Source organism: Bombus vosnesenskii, unplaced genomic scaffold (genome assembly GCF_011952255.1).
Source record: "Bombus vosnesenskii isolate JDL3184/JDL3185 unplaced genomic scaffold, Bvos_JDL3184-5_v1.1 scf7180000015769, whole genome shotgun sequence".
NCBI lineage: Eukaryota > Metazoa > Arthropoda > Insecta > Hymenoptera > Apidae > Bombus > Bombus vosnesenskii.
Genome location: NW_022884144.1, coordinates 14,958 through 34,419, shown reverse-complemented (window position 1 = coordinate 34,419; position 19,462 = coordinate 14,958). Strand labels below are relative to the sequence as shown.

Sequence of the window (19,462 nt, the reverse complement as noted above, 5' to 3'; positions counted from 1 at the left end):
GCACAGTATACAATGCAGGAAACATTAAAGAAAAATTGTACTTAGCGATGAAAAGGCAATCCGTCTAGATGGACGGAATTGTAGAATATGCAAGAAGTTTCTAGCCAACAATGTACTATATATTATGTTGTAATTTGTCGTATATCAACATATGTTGGAAAATCTATAACAAATCTAAAGATATTGATATTGGTCGAGAACTTTATGCAGATTGACCAATGACACAGCAACGTGTTTTGAACTTGCAATATCTATTTATACGATGAGGAATTTTGAATAGTTTGAAGAACTCGTACTCAGAGTAATCAGGCAATAAAAATAAATGGTGCAGTACAAAACGATCATTAGTAAAAGAAAACGAAGAAAACATAAAAGTGAAAAGATTAGAAACGATAAACTTGCGTTTTGAAGTTTGAGACGGAAACGGAAAGAAGATGCATGCGATATTATATGTGAAATCAGATGACCACGTGAACAGAACACGCGAAGGAAATGGATCCAATTATTGCTGTCAGATATACAATGCAGTACACATCAATTTTCTAATCATGAAGAGGAGATTTTCATTATTTCACAAACGAATACATTTGTATACTTGGAATCTAGAATTGTGCTTTATCTGTAAAATATATGTCCGGAATTTTAACATATTTCTCTTGATACAAGGATTGTGCAATGTAATATAGTAACAACAATAAGAAATAATATCAAGTTTCAATTTGGATAAATGAACAAATGAAACATTTGCTTGCCTAATACTTACAAATAAAGCTATACGCAATGAGATCGCAATCAATGGAAAAGGTTGTAAGATGCAAAAGCTTCTGGAAGAAAGTTGATGAACATCTCAAAAACATTCGAATATTGGATATCTTAAACATGTCCGCACATTTATCGAGAAGTAGGTTGTTCATGACACATTTTCTATAGGCGTATTTGCATTTTGTTGCATAGAAAAATGCAATTCGCATAATTTGATCTCCAGTTGCTGAACACGAGCACAAAATTTCACCGCTATGATTACAAACAACACACTCCGTAATTTCTCCATACAATAATCTTTGTACCGTTGGAAACTAACTATAATAATATTATAGGTGACAATACAATCAATACGATACAGTGCAGCGGATGCAGTGGATGCTTTGTCAACAGCTATGTTTCTCACCAAAACACAGATGTCGAATTCATTCAAATTTTACAGCAAATGTCAGTATTATTTCAGAAATAATATAAATAATAAAAATAAAAAGTAAATAGTTTTTAAAAGTTTATAATTGAATAATAGAAGTATCTAATGCTTCTTTCTTCTCGGGCTTCTGGCGACAGTTTTATTCACAAATCCTTCGAGATTTGCAAATATGAAATTACTGCATTCAAGACTGTCAGTAGACAACATGCAAAGAAAATCTTGAAGACAAACAATAAAAAAAAATTGACACAGTCAACACAAATAAAAAGATCATTTAAGTGAAAACATATTTAGCGTTTTCACTCAAGGATGAAATCCTTATATAAAAACTACACCTCTGCTTATAAGTGCAATTTCAGCTTGGATTTAAGGATCCTGTAAAATATCCTTTCTAACATCCGAGTCTATTGAAACAATCGCCTCATAAAAACTTCCTTATAATATATGGAGCATATTATCCTGAACATCGAGAAGCTTTTTGTCAAGTGTTCTACCAATTTCTTAAACTCAACTCAGTTTGTGAAACTACTTAAGCAAATGTTGCATCGCATTACGCTAGTAAATTTAGATGCCCAAAATTTTATCTATATGAACGTTTGCTGAACTCGATGTATTTATTACCGTTATGAAACATTTGCACGCTTTAATAGGAATACTCTTGAGATGACGATGCGTAAAGAAAAATGTATCAGAATTTCTTCAATCTCTTTAATGACCGAATGGCGAATACGTATTGAAGTCGTGTACAAGTATCCGCAAAAGTAACGACACGTTCAGACAAGATTGCTCGTTAGGAATCAGTGCAAAAAATGAGTCTCTAAGTAGATAGCAAAAGAAGAGGGAACAGATAGAACACAAATATCACAGTCATCCGTGTTGCGTGACGATTAACTATACCGTCCTTGAAGAATATTGTAACAGATTCCGGTGTATTTGACAATATTATATTTCGTTGTATACTATTTCATCGATCACTTATTTCCATCAGAACAGACAGAAGAACAGATACTTATCGTGATCTTAACTTCAGAAAGGAGGAACTTCCTGTGATATAAATTCGGAGCAGGAACATATATGAACCTGTGTCATGACTTCTCCATTGTTAAATTAAACGTTGTTTAATCTAAACGAAATTTATATTCGAAAACGTGGCAAGTAAGAGATGAAACAAAACGCAATTTTCAGAAAAAATTTAATTAATTTAAGCAGTGAATAGAATTAGTAATGATATAGTGCTATAAACAGTCATAGATATATCAGTTTAATATATGGAAGATAAGAAAAGCATGTTAGTCGCATTGAACGGAGAGATCCTTTCAACGTGATAATGTTCGATACACTTAAATTTACTGAAACTATTATCTTTTTGAAAATATTCAAACCTTGATTTGTTTCGCAAATTTAACAGATCTGAGTATTACGGAAAGTGTTCGGATAGATTAAGTCAGGAGTGTTTTCAAGCAGTAAGATTAAATTCAATTATGAAGTTCTAGGAAAATAATATAATTTAGCAGAAAGATATTCGAAAACTAAGTATATAATTGAAATATAATAAATATCTTACAAGGGAACTAAAACATGAAATATTATAAATAGCGAATAATATATTCGTTCTACAACACATATTAAATAAAGTTTCATATAATTTTGATACCTCCGGCTTACATTCTATTTATATTTTCCTCTATAATTTTCACAACGTATTTATGAGTTAAATATATTCTCATAATCTATGTTCTACTAGCGATTTTCTATATGTTCAATGAGGTGTGCAATATAGAAGATGTATAGAAAATATATGTTTTATTTTTCTACAGCTACAAACTAGAATATCGAGCATGTTATCTCTTTCCTACGGATTGCAAATTGATAAATTGCAATTAATGAATTGATAAATTGATAAATTGTAAAAGCACCACGACTAATTTCACCAGTCTAGCACTTGTTCAAGATTTGTCAACCTTCGAACGAGCAAACGCAGATGAACTGTTACAGTAGCGAACACGCGATAATGGAATGCCCGAGCGAGATACACCCGAGCTTTATATTTAGTTTTATTGTGGATCCAATCTTCATCGGTCCTATTTATATAGATCTCGATTGTTCTGGATTACCTGGAACGTAGTGTAACGTCCATACAGGTTACTGTGTCTGTTATTGATAACGTCGTTCCCTAAAGGCTGGTCATGTGTTCAAGAGTACTATGTGCGAACGTGTTCTTGAGCAAACTTCTTCGGCAAACTTTTATGGCCGTTGCTCGCGAATACTGGTAGTTCACGTTTTCAGACCCCACGAATTTTATCCTACGTACCTAGATAATCTGACTAAACTCGTGTCATAATGATATAATAAGAAATGTGAGAAAACTCAGTAATTCAGTATCAGATGAATGATGTTAAAAGGTGATCATTCGGGTTTTTTATTTAATACGGAACGTCATGAAGGAATGGGAAAGAAGAGATGCATGTATGAAAATTATAACTAAACGGAAGTATTCTTCTCCGGAATAATCAGTTTTTATTACTTTAGAAATAAACGTCTTATTTTTTAATATATACACAAAATGTCTTTTATATATGTCGGAGATGAAAAGACATCGAAGCCCCCCCTTTGGAACTTCGGGATAATCCCCTAACACCGTAATCTAGATTCTATCATAGTCGTAATTAAACAATTGTCGTCTTTCGATCCGATTGTATTTGTTCGTGATTTGTGATAATGAACTTGGCTCGATGCGACAGCTAGTCGCCGAACGTAGCCGCGGTCACGGGATGTACGCTTTGTCTAACAAAGGTACGGAGTAACTCTATAGCTCTCCTTAAAAGAAATATTTGTAGCGGCACGCGACAGTAAACATTCCAACGGTTTCTGTCCCGTGGCTCACCACACGCAGATCCTATTCTCCGGGCAGGATGTTTACCAGATTCCGACGCGTCTCCGCAGTACGTTATCGGCTAGCCCGAGGACCGTTATAAACACTAATATCTAGTTACCTAAAATCCTTCAACAGATAAACAGTCTTTGTCCCAGTTACAGGAAGACAGGAGAGACCTATTTTTCCACGAACGACGTCACGGATGTCGCGAGTATGTGACCATTGTGAGCTGTGTCAACTCTGTAACATTTTTGTGTGTGTCAATAAAAATAACTTCAGTGTAAAAAAATGAATAGCTTCAGTGAGGAATCCTTACCTGTCCCAAGCCTCCGCCAAGAGGACGCCTCGGGCCCAGATTCGGACTTTGACTCGACATATATGTAATTGTACAGCATAAGAACATTTATATAAATAATATAATTGTACAATAAATGTACGCAAACATTGACATTATTTATTGTTAGGGAAAAATCGACATAAATTTCCTCTATATTGTCTATTGCAATGATCAACTTTATTTCGTTGATTGGTGGTTCATCGGCTTATTCTGTTTTTGCCGAGCACACGCGTTTTTGTGGCTTGACGGTGAACTCGACCTAGGCAGTTTTTGCATAAAAGAATGTATATGTGTGTTTGCAGAGAATGCCTACATCAAGACAAGAGGGCTTAGTCAGCGAGTTCAAGCGGACGTCTCTCTTTACCTGGCAGTTAAATAATATTTCAATCTCCCGTAATCTTTCAATCTCCTGTAATCTTTCAATCTCCCGTAATCTTTTAATCTCCCGTAATCTTTCAATCTCCCCCTATCGTACCTACATATACTATGAACAAAATACTGTATCCGGTAGCAACCTACGCATAGGTTGCGCGGACGCACAACTATAGGCAGAATTCATTCAAGCGATACCGGCAGTCTTTCGCGAATATCTCGGAAATTAAGCAAGTTCAGTCCTTGTATGGATAGGAAAAGATTTTTCAAAATATAGATTTGCACGACATACGCAAAAAACATCAAAATCGAAGTTTAGTCAGTCTTACTACAGTTTCAGTAAATAGTGAATATAGACTAATATCTACGTAACATAGTGTAATTAATATCGCAATCTCGTTATACAAACTTGAACGAACGTATAAAGTGTCAATTTTGAACGATCCTTTAGTTTTACGATTTATTCCTTTTTTCGCTAGCCGAACCGTGGACGTCAACCGACATGCCGGTGGAAGTGTCACACGCTCAAGAAAGGCCACCCGCTCAGAAACAGTAATAAAGTAGACGAAACATCCTGCATGCCATAGCTATCGAAATAATAACAAAACAGCCCCTCCAAAGGGACTAAAACCTCCATATAAAACCCTCCTAAATTAGCGCTCAACACATTATTCTGTTGTAACACTTTGAACCGACACTCTGTTGGATTTATACAATAAAATTTCCATCAACTTATACGAAGTTCAATTTCAATCAGAAGCAATGTCTACTGTCCTCGCTCTCCTAACCAACATTATCATCAACAAATCCGATGGTTAGACACACCTATCACTAGCTTTCCTCCGACAGAGCATCGTCACAGAACTTTACTTATTTTTCATCGTTAGAATAGTCAACATACCTTTATCGGGTTTCTACCCTTAAATCAATCGTTTACTTAACTTGTACATACGCACCAGCGTAACTATCTCTTTACGAAGTTGTTGAAATAAACATTAATTTATACCTGTTAATTTAGTGTAAACTCAATTGAACCACCCCTATTATCGTAACAGAAATTAGGGGATCGATCAGTTTGTAACGTCGCCCAGAAGCCAGGAATCCGCCGACCTCAGGATATGCATACAACACCTGGTCATGCGATAGCGGTGAGAATAGACAGTAACCGAACTCCCACCCGTGATATATATGAATCATAGTGAGGAGGCAAAGATCCCAGTTCTTTAGTAAGTAAGTCAGTCTGTATTTTGCTACTGAAGTGTAACTTCGCCTTTTGAATAAAGTATTGTTCATTCGCCTATCTTTTTTTATATATATCGAAGATGAAAGGAAAGCCGAAGCCTTTTCTTGGAAATTTTGGGAACATCCTCTACTCTAGCCTAGATTTTATCCTAGCTGTAATTGTTCAAGATTTGTGATAGCGAGATTGGGTTCGAGGTGACAATTGGTCGCCGAACGTAGCCACGGTCACGGGATGGACGTTTTGCCTAACGGAGGTCTGGAGTGGTTGTATGGGTTTTCCGAGAAATGTGGTAGTGGCGGCATGCGGCCTCGGGAGCGGGCCTAGCCACGTGTGATGTTGCCCCAGAGGTGCCGATACAATGGGACATACATTGTATTAATAATCAAACTCGAGGTAGAAACTGCCTAGCAAAACTGCAACTAGCAAGGCAGAAACTGCCTGTTTGGAACTTTCTCGATGTTTCCAAACGAGTATAGAAAGCAAATGCAATCGTACAGCGAGAAAAATCTCCACGAGGCTGGCATTCGTGCGATTGTCTTGGAGAGTAACACATCGAGCATTTTCAACAATCGTATTTTTGCGTCTAAGATTAGTCTACGTTTAGTAAAGAGTTATTCCGTTGACCGTGGATTCGTTTAAACACAAAAACGTTGTTAATAGCATTCATTAAACTTATTATTCGTAAATCATACTATTCATTAAACTTACTATTCGTTAAATAAGTTTAATGAATAGTGCTAGTCTAATGAATAAGTCTAATGAATAGTTCAATGAATGCGCTATTAATAAAGGAACTTGTTTGGATTCAGAAGATGGATACACCTATTGGCAGCCACATCCACTATTCCTATGTAAGTTCGAGCAATATGACGTCTTGTACGAAGGAATCGCCACAAAAATTCAAGAAATAAAAACCAATAGCAACCCGACGCTACCGGGTTTTGCCTTTACGACTCAAGAAATAACCTTTGTGCTAACCAAAACTGGAGAACAGCCTTTGTGCGGATACACCCTGTTATCCACAGAACACCCCAAGCTCTTTTTCCTAAAAACGACTAAAGGAAATACATTTATACCCAAACGTAAAACAGCAGTCAAAAATTTGGATATATTCACATACGTTAACTCAAAATTCATTTACGTAGAAAAACTGTCAGAAGACAAATAACGGTACTCTATCAGGATATATTGACACTAAGATGCATCTCGGAAAAGAAAATAATAGAGAATGCATTCAGTCTAGCAACTATATTACCTGATGAATTTGCGTATGCAATAACCAAAACTCCAGGACACATGGCTTTGGTCGCAGGAGAAGCAGTACACATAGTTAAATGCATTCCAGTTCAAGTGAAAGTAGGCAATGCCCTGGCCGCGCTGAGTGCACTCGTTCCCGTTAGATCACGAAAGTTAAGCAGCGCCGGGCACGGATAGTACTTGGATGGGTGATCGCCTGGGATTCCGTGTGGCGTTGGCAGAGCGCGCTGGGCCCGCCGCGCCCCCCATGCGGTGGTTGATACGGATGCCAGCGCGAAGGTTCGTTTCTCAGAGGAGATTCCTGATCAAGTGTTGGAGGCTTTCCTACGCCACCATTCCTCAGATCAAGGGGGGGTACTTGTCCTGAAGTACTCTCATGGTGTTTAGATAGGTTTCGTGAAATGTATCCTGATGCTCCGTGTGTAGATTTTGACTTTACTTGGTAACAGTGCCTTATTTATTCATGTGTGCATATATGCCTAAATGTGTTCCCAGCGGGTGTTATTTTATTGGAGTGATTTTGTCTATATTCTTATATTTTATTTAATAAGATATGTTTTGTTTGTTGTTTTTCTCCCTTGCATTGACACGCGGTGAGTAGCGTCGGCTTCCGGATGACGGGTTGTGCATCTTGATTGTTGATTTGGTATATTATCATTACGTAGATTTTGATTACTATTTCCATGTGATTGTTGCCTCCGGTGTTTGATTTGATTTACTGTTATGAACATAGGTTTTGGTCATTTCGATATTAACGTTTAATGATGCATACGGAGGTATCTTCGTCAGAGGTTCCCATGCGGACTGTTCCAGTGCATATCTTGTTTTGTTTTCTTTTATTTAGTTTATCCTTTTTCGTTCATTTTTTATTCACTGCAAGTAGTATTCCAGCGCAAGAAGAAGAGGGGTTGTAACCAGCCACGAGAAACAAACCATGGATTAAAATCTTATAATAAATTATTAAACCCTTAACTACTCATGGTGAACGGATTAAGAAGAAATAATAAATGACAATTAATACAATACACAGTAGCAAAAATGTTAAAATCTGTTAACGAACAGTCACGAGAAAGGATAACTGGATCGTAATCAGCTATCAACCCGTCCATGATTGACGAATTAGAAGGAATATATGAAACACTGAAAGATAAAGGCAATACCCCGAAAGGAAAATCCCATTGTGACGCACTGACAAAATGAATCAACAAAAACTTCATAATAAAGCGAGACATGTTAATAATAAAATATTTTTGTTCTGTTACACAGAATGGGCGTTGAATTTAACAATCAGAAGAACCAATTGTTATACCTTCCGGATGGAATCTTACCTAAGGACTACCCGGATGCTTACGAGGAATTGTTATTCAGTTGTTGCGTCCATCTAATCCGCTCTGCTTACTAGTTCCAATATGTTTTTATTTGTCAAGACTGATTGGATCCGGAGGATCAAGAATTACACGAAGATACGCCAACACACTTGCTGTGTGGAGTACCGGAGCGAACTACAGCAAAGCATTGCCGAATGTGCGATATAGATATGTCACAGATACAACCCGCGACATCCAGTACTGAGTGTATAAACGCTTACATGGATCTTACCGAAACCGAAAAAAGTTTTCTGGCTTTTGGAAAGATAACTTGCCCCGTTGTCCCCCTAGATGACTACAATATCATTATCGACAACTTACACGGATAAATACATATACATATACATATTTATACATATACATACATATACATACATACATACACATGTCGGATCACGATTCGAATCTTGGGCGCGCGACGACTCTTCATGTGGACTAGCCATCGTTTCACAAAGCCGAGATTTTATTTACACGTATATACAGGTCTATCACTAAGCTTAACAAATAATAGGTACAACTAATAATAAGTCTAACAAACACTAAGCCTAATGAATAATACGATCTACGAATAATTAAATTAAATAATACTATTAGCAATGTTTGAGTTCAAACGAATCCACGGTCACCGGGATAACTCCTTACTAAGCGAAACTAACTTAGACGCAAATGCGATAGTCGAAAATGCTCGATGTATCACTCTCCAAGGCAATCGCAAGAATGCCAGCCTCGTGGAGATTTTTCTCCCTGTACGATTGCATTTTGTTTTCTATACCCGTTTGGAAGCATCGAGAAGGTTCCAAACGCCGTTGCTAGGCACACTCGTTGGAAGCATCGAGAAAGTTCCAAACGCCGTTGCTAGGCAGTTTCTGCCTGGAGTTTTGATTACTAATACAATGTATGTCCCATTGCATCGGCACCTCCGAGGCAACATCACACGTGGCTAGGCCCGCTCTCGAGGCCGCATGCCGCCACAACCACATTTCTCGGAAAACACATACAACCACTCCAGACCTCCGTTAGATAAAACATCCATCCCGTGACCGTGGCTACGTTCAGCGACCGATTGTCACCTCGAACCCAATCTCGCTTATTACAAATCTTATGCAATTGCAACTATAATAAAATCTAGGCTAAGGTACTAGAGGATGTTCCCAGAATTTCCAAGGAAAGGCTTCGGCTTTCCTTTCATCTCCGACATACATATAATTGTAAATTACTATAGTAACGGGCCCAAGAAAGTAAGAATAAAAAAAAAGAAAAACAAAAACAACAACTCAATTGAAAACGTAACAATAACAATTAAAATATTTTTTTCGTGGCAGCGGTGGGATGCGCTCCACAGAGGATTAAAGTTCTTACGATTATTGACAAAATATAATAGAGAATATGGCAACTCCATTAGAATCATTGAACGAAGACATGCTCTTGACATTGTCAGAAAAACTAAGAGCATGTGATGCAAATTTTCGAGTAATGAGCCGACATGAGTACAAAAACCAATGAATTACAAGACGACATGCGTTCACTCAAAACAAAAAAGGAAATCGAGACACCCGTATCACTGCCGATAATTCCTCAGGTGACAATACCGACAGACGGTAGCCCCCAACTAATCAAGTTAAAAGACGCGATCGAGTCAGTACCAATATTCGACAGACATCGACCCTCAGTATTTCAATTTTTAAGAGCATGCGAGCGCGCACGAAACATGATTCCGCGGCATCAGGAGCCTCAATTGGTAAAATTATTAATGAATAAGCTTCGCGGGCACGGGTACCTCGCCGTAGAGGACAGTCAGCTAAACAGTTTGGACGATTTCGGGAACAAATTAAAGGATATGTTCGGCCCAGGGAAATCCCTTAACGAATATAAGGGAGAATTAGGAACAATATTGGAACGACCGGGGGAAGACATACTAGACTATATAGATCGCGTCAGAAACCTTAGGTTAGCAATAATGGACGGAGAAAGATGTGATTACGGTATTATATCTCAGGATGTTCAAGACACAATAGATTGGGACACAAGGGAGGCCTTCGTTAAGGGACTCCCAAACGAGGTATATTTGCGAGTAAAAATAGCGGGATACCATTCTTTAGAAGAACTCGTATCGCCAAGCCGTTAAAGCAACGCGAGAATTAAAACGAGCAAACGACAGAACGCAATACCAACGTCCGACACCTCCGAACAATTACAATCGTAACAACGTTCGTCCCCCGAGCAATAGTAAAAACATCGGAAACAACCGCCAGGATCGAAGACCCATATCGCCGCCGCAAAATGGCCCAAACGCTCCGAGACAAAATGCGCTAACATGCAATTATTGCAAAAAAACCTGGGCATTTGATAAAAGATTGTTATACATTCAAAGCCAGAGTAGACGCTAGGATAATCGTACCCTATGCATCGGAACAATCGGGAAACCGGGCACGTCCTTCGGGAGAATGGGGCGAGCCACGAAGGAACGATATTCCGAATCGCCCGAGAGTACAGGCAGTAGCAAGAAAGCCGGCGCCTACGCCAGTAAAACAAACACGAGCAGCGATCCCCGTAAAATCAACTACACGATCTACAACAAAAACCAGAGCGAATGTAAAGCCGGCTGTAAAACCAACGGAACCACCACCAAATACTGTGGGAAAACCTTCCTGCTGGATCAAAAAGAGAAGAAAATACGAGAAGAATTGACAAAAGAAAATCACCAAGGATCGGACTCAGATTTGGACTCTCCGGATTGTTTCAATAAAAATGAACGAAACTCCAAGTACTCCCACCGCTAGAATAGTCTCCCCAGATTTAAAAACTAAGACAAATTTACTATTAGACTCCGGATCAGAAATCAATATTGTTACGTTTTTGTTTGGTTCGTTTTGGTTGTGTTGCCGTTAATTTTTGAATTCAGATTAAATTGTAGTGTTGTCTGTTATTTAATGCGATTGACAATTAAACTCCACGTTTCGGCTAACCTGCTACGCGCAGGAGTACTGGCACGGGAGAGGATTAAAGTCGGTGAAAATAAATGTTCGCTTAATCCTATTATATTATTAGACAAATATTCTTCACAAAAAATGTTTATTCATATCCTAATTGGAAATTGACAGAATTGTCGTTGAAATTTCAAATACTCGAAGTTACTCGAATCGTTCGCAATATGTTTTCACTCTTATTAATTACAAGATTTTAATTTGATAGATTTGCGATAATTTACAAATTGACAAATGCAAACACGTCGATTAACAAGACTAACAAGAACTGGGGAACTGAGGAACTCTGAACTAAGGAATTATCTCTCTCTCTCTTCTATGTCGCTACGCTTATTTATATGTCGGAGATGAAAGAACACCGGAGCCTTTGAAACTTTGGATAATCCCGCAACATTGTAACCTAGAGTCTACTATAGCTGTAATTGAACAATTGTAGTTATTCAATCCGATTGTAATTGTTCGAGAGTTGTGATAATGAGCTTGGGCTCGAGGCGACAGTCAATCGCCGAACGTAGCCGCGGTCACGGGATGAACGCTTTGTCTAACAAAGGCATGGAATAATTCTATAGCTCTCTTTAAAAAGGAAATAGTTGTAACACTCGACAGTACACATTCCAACGGTCTCTGTCCCGTAGCTCGCCACACGCAGACCCTATTCTTCGAGTAAGATGATTGCCAGATGTCGATGCGTCTCCGCAGTACATGTTCAGCTAGCTCGAGGGCCCGTTATAAATCTTAAGATTTAGTTAACTAAAGTCCTTCAAACAGACAAACGGTCTTTGTCCCAACTACGGGAAGATAGGGGAGACATATTTTTCAACGAGCGGCGTCTCCCACTAGCAACTTTCCCTCGAGGGCGGCTAGCATCTTTTTCTAACCACCGATATGGAGATTGACCAATTAGCAGCAACGCCAATTTCCCTTACTTTCTGAACGAAGGCTTTTCTCGACGAATCCGATGATCTCGTGTCCTTAGACACACCCCATTATAGTTTTCCTCTGTGGCATCATCGGGGCGGGAAAGACATTCTCGCTCGCGACCTCATTGATGAAAGGAGTAACCCTTTACGACCAGTGAATATTACGCGTCCGACTTAGATTTTGTGAGTACGTCCATCTATCATCCCGTCGACCGCGGATTCGTTATTGAACCTAGGATCATTGTCATTAGTTTCTCGAGTACCTAACTACCACGGTTACTTGTCCGGTTCTATAATAATCGTATTTGCACTAGTCAATGTCTTCTCTATTGCATAACGACAACGTGTAACCCAAACGAAGATTCGTTTCACGCCCCTAACCCTAATTCTAATGTAAACCCGACATATATAATGTGTAATAATTAGTAGATATCTTAATGTATACATATTTTTAATTTTTTTATTGTTACTGAAGTTACAGTTATTGAAGTGTGCTATTCATTAAATGTGTTTAGGGAAAGTTCGGTCACCGAGATCACGCTGTTGAACAGTTTGCGAACAATCATTGGATATATGGAAGGAATTACGGTTTAGGACCTGCATGGCCAAATTTTTATGTCCTCTGTTTGGAACCAACTCTATTCTATTCGCGAACAAAGATTCACGATGGAAGTATCCGTCAGAGAGGTTGTCCTCTGCAACTTTACATTGTGAACAGTCCTTGAAGCTGTTTGCGAAGTAACAGCAAGCAAAAGAGTTCTATTCGAAAACCAATTGGGGAGCAATTTACGAAGTTCAGTGTTTGGCCAGCGGGCACTGATCTTTAGACGAGCGCTTTACTCCAATGGTATCTCGTAAGATCGAGAGTGGACAGCGATCGTGGGCGTGTAGAAATTTACAGGTTACTATCTTTAAAGAGATTTATCAAAGAACAGAAATATCAAATAACAATATTTGTACAAGGAATATAGTAATATTAATAGAATAGCTAAAATGGCAATCATTTTAATCATAATAATATACTATAATGATGGAAGCTAGAACACAAAAGTTTATAATATTATGAAAGGCTTTCGAATATGTAGAATAATTGAAATCCTTAGAATCTGTTTTATCAATCAATCCGTAGATAGACCTTAAATGGCAGACCCAGCAGAACTTAGAACTGAACTCTGCTCCTCTCTAGCTCATTAAATTTTGGGTGATTCTTGAATCAACGTCTGTGTTTAACCTGAAGTAAGTCTTTAAACCGCAGTGTTGCTAATTTGTTGCTAATTTATATATACAGTTACGTGCAAAAGTTTTTGATAACATCGTTTTACGATAGAAATCTTATAATATAATGGAGTTAACTTGCTCTTTGTCGTAAAATATTGTTGATATCTTGTAGCTATGCCTTTCGCAAGGATAATAGCAGCAACGTGGCCGGTTTTCTTTAGAGCATTATTTTGGCCAGGCCAGGTCAGAATTTCTTTGTCTTTGAAGGTAACTAGTGTCTAATAAGACATTTTCTGAGCGCCGACGTTGACATGCGAATGACATCTCATTGTCCGAGCTTCTCTGAGGCACCGCGATCTCTTCCCAAATTCATTGCCGGAATGACGAGACCTCTTGGAATGATCCACACCTCTTGAAGTCGCCCTAAGGTTGGACTCGCCACCGTCGCCTGGAAGAGATTAACCTCATTTTCGAGGATACGCATCGTTTCACGCAGAAGCGCGTATATTCTAACCGGTCGTACTTTATGGGATGGCTGCCTGAGCCTATGAACATAGGTAGCCTTCAGGCCTTTAGAAGGAGTGACATCTGCACCTCCTCTATCTCCCGCATAATCTCAGCGCCAATGTCGGTAGTTATTCGGACAATTATAGCGCTCTTGACATTGGATACCTGTTCAGAGTCGTCCCCAGAAAGGATAATATGACGACTTAAACTTGTTTTATTAGTTATCAAATGTCCATATCGTAAATTATTATGATTAGTTTATTAATGATAAATGGATTAAACAGATGTTAATTAAACAGAAAACAGTGGTTATTAAACATGACCCAATTGCAATAAACGTATAATAATTAAAACAATTAGATAATTAATTAACAATTCGTCAACGCAAATTCAACTCTCTTTTAACAACACCATCTTGATAACGCAATCCGCACTCTCGGACTTCTCAATTCATACTCCTGTTAATTCGTTTATCGTCCCCTAGCATCCCCTTGTCTTTTGTCATAGCCCCAGTACGCATATGCTGAGCAACCGCTTGTTTATAATTCACACCTAGGCAACCGCTTGTTTACGATCCGCACAACACCTCTTAGGCCCCTCGTGCATGATACTACATTCGGCCGTACCTGACAATCACATCTGCCCTCGGATGTGCTCATCATCACTAATTTCACCCTCACCTCTGACTTCAACAACGTCCCACCATTTCATGCGATTAGCCGCCGTGGTTGTTGTTCGTGACCCTTCGTGTTCGCCCTCTCGTTGTACCACATAGCAGTCATTCCGCAAGACTTTTACCACGCGGTACGGCCCAAGGAACTGCGACTGCAACTTCGGACCAGGACCTGCGTCCTCTCGATCGCCACTAAATCTCCTGTCTTATACGCTGTTGCCTCTTTACGTCTCTTGTTAAACGTCCGTCTGTTTTTAGCTTGAATTTCCTCGATCCGTTTTTTTGCCTTTACGCGTAGCTGATCTCGCTCCTCCTAGAACATCACGGCCCACTCGTCTTCGACCAGCTGCGCGCATTCTCATCCGCGTTCCAAACAAGAGTTGGAACGGGGTAACATTCGTACTTCTGCTGGTGGTTGCGTTCAAATACCTTTGCGCTATCTCTAGGTGTAACCACTTGTCTGGTGTTGGCGCAGACAAATTCGTCAATAGGGGATTAAGCGTCCGTTTCACTCTTTCTACTTGTGCATTGTAGTCCAGCCGTGCTGTATACCTTTCTCATTCCAATAATCCTCAAAGGCAACGGCTGTGAATATCGTCCCGCGATCCGAGATAATTCTTCTCGAATTTCCGAAACCTACAGACTGCTTCCTCAAATGGCGAATAACTTCCGCAGAACTTGTTGATTTTGTGGAATACAACCAAACGAACTTTGTGAAGGCATCAATCGCCACGAAGATATACCGGTACCTTTTCTTCGTAGATGGCAATGGTCCAAGATGATCGACACGATAAGTGTCAAATGACAACTCCTCCTTGTCAATAGGGTTCAGGAACTCCTCTCGTTTTCCTTATTTTTTCTCCGCAAGGATACAATCGATGCAACTCTGCACTACCTTATCCACCTTCTCGCGCATGCCCACAAACCGATAGTCCCTTTTTAATAACGCTTCCGTTTTAGTGATGCCCAGATGGCCGTGTTCGTGAGCTCGTCGAACCACTCGAGTCTGCATTGACTTTGGCACGCCCAGCAATGGTATCTCCTTTATTTCTTTGTACAAAACTTCGTCCTTTGAAACGTATCCGCCAGCTTCGTGCTGTTCGATGTTGTCCCGGATCTACCGCAGATTATCTTCTTGCAAATGCGGCTTCCTTAGCCGTGCAACAATCCTTTGTTCGTCCTCGTCTAGCAGCATGACCATGAGCAACGGATTTCGACTTAGCGCGTCGATGTGCAGTATGCTCCTCCCTGGCCTAATTGAATTGCTCTAAAAGAATTGCCCACTTCGCAACACGCTCTGGTCCTTCTTCTCCTCCTTTCTTCCCTTTTTCTCCTGACCTCCATCTCCCTTTCTTTAGAAAGCCGGCATTTCATCGCCTTTGTGCAGAAATCATAAAACCTATCCAAAACCGCTCCTCCGCGGCCATCTTCTCAACGGCCCGGTTCTCCAATTTAAAGTCTTCACCGATCGCGACCTCCAACTCCGTTCTCTCCTCCGTCCATCTAGGGCACCAAAAGAGCACATGTTCGGCGTCATCCAGCACCGCACCACAATCCCAACAACTGGTGTGCGACTCTTTGCCGATCCTATGACGGTACCAGTTAAAGATACCGTGTTACGTAAGGATCTGCATCTGTATGGTAGTTGATCTTCCTCTTTCTTTTGCAGAAGATCAGCGGATCTTCTACCAGTCTCGTAGTTCAATTGTGGGGTTGTGGAACGCCCACTCCAATCTCCACCTGTCCTCTGCCTCCGTCTCCAAATCCTTCATTTCTTCTTGCCCAACATGTGCCATTTCTTCAGGGCTCTCGTTGATCCGCCTCTTCACTCCATACTGCTTCCACCGCAACCATGCCTTGATGTAAATCGGCATGCTACCGGTAAGCACACACAGACCCCCATGTGACACCGTACGGTAGGCGGTAGACATACGGATCAACGCCGCCCTTTATGCCCTTCTCATGATCGTCCTATTTGTTTCTCTTCCCAGGGAGGAGGCCCATATCGGTGCGTCATATAGAACCACAGACTCCCAGATACCATAATACAGTCTCCTGACTAAATCGTTGGGCCCGCCGACGTCTGGGAGTAGGCTCCGTATAGCGCCCAAGAACCGTTCCGCTTTATCACAAACTGCTTTGAGGTGGGGAGAATCCCCTAGCACTATCCAACACTACCCCTAAGTACTTCACAACACGGCTAGTGGAAATCTCGCCCCCATCCCCCACGTCGAAGTTAAAAATCGTCGGTATACTCTTCCTTGTTAAGAGGATAACCTCCGTCTTCTCCCTGGCCAGGTGCACTCCAGTCTCGCAGCACCACCTAGTGGCCAAGGCTATGATCGCCTTTATCTTCTCATTGACGCCGTGGAACCCTCAGAGCTTGAGTAGAACCGCCAGATCGTCGGCGAACGCTACTGCTTCGGTATCCTTCTCCCGGTCCAGCGCTTCCAGCACCTCGTCATACACGAGATTCCACAGTAACGGTCCTAAGACCGATCCCTGCGGAACCCCCGTGTAGACGTTCCTCCCTACGACACCGTCACGACAGTGTATCAGTATTCTCCTCTCAGCCAGATAGTCCGCTAACAACTCCTGTAGCCGTCCCGGTAGCCGTCTCCTTCGATCCTCCTCCATTATCCTCTCCCACCTTAGAGTGTAGAAGGCGTTCTTCACATCAAGGGCGACCAGAACACACGCCAGGCCCTTCCTTCTGCACTCTTCAGCAACTGCGACCGTCCTATCCAGGGCTTCAAGAGTCCCCCTCCTTTATGAAGAAAGCCATACTGGTCCCTATGAAAGAGATCCAGACCAACGCTCCTTTCGATGAGCATTTTCAGCGTGTGCTTCCACACCTTTCTCAACGCCGACAGTATGCTAATCGGCCTATACGCCGATGACGTCGCAGGATCTTTGCCAGGCTTGGGTATTAGTACCACCCTAGCCTATTTCCATACCGCCGGTATTTTTCCATAGGTATTAATTCCGTTGAGCACTGTCAGGAGAACGCTAGGCTTTTGCTCCGCCAATATTCTCACTACAGTGCCAGGAATCCCATCCACTCCAGCCGCCTTCCTGGAATCGCATTTCCCAACGGCCATCCTCATGTCTACTTCCTCGATGCCTAACCCTCCTTCTTCGCCAGGTAGGATCGATGTCTCTTCCTGTGCAGTTCGCTTCTTCCAACTCTCCTCCTTGCTACGCCCGATCGCCCTTTTCAGCCGCCTCCTAGCATCCTTGAATTCGGCCACCAGGACCTCGGCATCATCCTTGCGGGCTGCCACCGCTCGCTGGGCTCTTTTTCTAGCTCTTTCTAGCTCCACCAATAGTTGGCGCTCCTCTTCGCACTCGCCGCGTATCTCCTCTTCAAGTCCACGGCACACGTATGCTCCAGACTCATGTGCAGCCCTTCGCCGCATGCCGTCTCGTCAAATTTAAAACCATGTTCGTCATAGACTCCGTCATATTTGTTTAAAAAACCCTCTACATCCATCTCTTTTGTCAAATATTTAAAGGCGCCACCCTCCACTCGCTTAATATTATCCCTAAACTTATGCTCAATATAAAAATGGTCAGAGGCTGAGTACCAACCTAGGACCCTACTCCCCCTCCAACTCAGCCTTATTCGTCTATTAACACTAAGTATATCCGGGAAACTAGTCCTTTCATTTCTCAGAAAGGAATAGTTTCCCGTCGTCCTAATAGGTATAAGCTCGTTCCTCGTTGTAACGTCCAGCAGACATGTTCCCCTACGGTCCGTCTTAGAGCCCCCCCCCCACCGAGGATTTTGCATTAAAGTCACCGGCAACCATAATCGCCGGTGCTCTTTTTCTCCCCTCCTTTATGATCCCTTCCAGTTCCTTCAAATAATCGTTGAACTGGCCCTTACTCTTATTAGAGGAACAATACCCACTGACGCAAAATACGTCACAAACCCTGAACCCTACAATCCCTACATTTCTTATCAGGGTCTCGCTTGCCGCATGTTTTCCATTAAACAGGGTGACCCATATCGATGCATCCCCACCCTCGTCATTAAACCAAAATGGCAACTGCCTATAGGGCTCGGAGATGACCACAATGTCCACCCTGCTTTCGCATACGCACTGCATCATTAGGTCTTGCGCAAGCCTGCATCTATTTAGATTTATTTGTAGAACCCTAACTGGGCCCCCGTCTATTCCTAACACCTAAACGCTCCATAGGGCACGCCAACGAACCCGTTACATGCCTTGCATTTATGCCACCATGTTTCAGACACATTGCGCATCTCGGCTCTTTATCACAATCTCTCATTATATGCTCAGCGCTGCCGCTCCTCCTACACAACTCCCTGCCATGACATGCAACAGTACACCCTGCCGCCACATGCCCCAACATGTGGCACCTATAACAACGCCGAATATTAGCTAACTGCCTTACAGAAGCTATCGTTAACCCCGTTCTCAGCCTCCTCTCTCTCGTCACTAGGCACTCCACTCGCTGGGCGGACCACCACCGCCTCTTGCGTGCCCCAT

General features: G+C 41.2%; 1 pseudogene; it reads left to right on the top strand.

Annotated features, from left to right (window-relative positions):
• The first annotated feature begins 7,378 nt into the window (after nucleotides 1-7,378).
• On the top strand, nucleotides 7,379-7,496 carry LOC117241369 (annotated as a pseudogene).
• The last annotated feature ends 11,966 nt before the right edge of the window (nucleotides 7,497-19,462 follow it).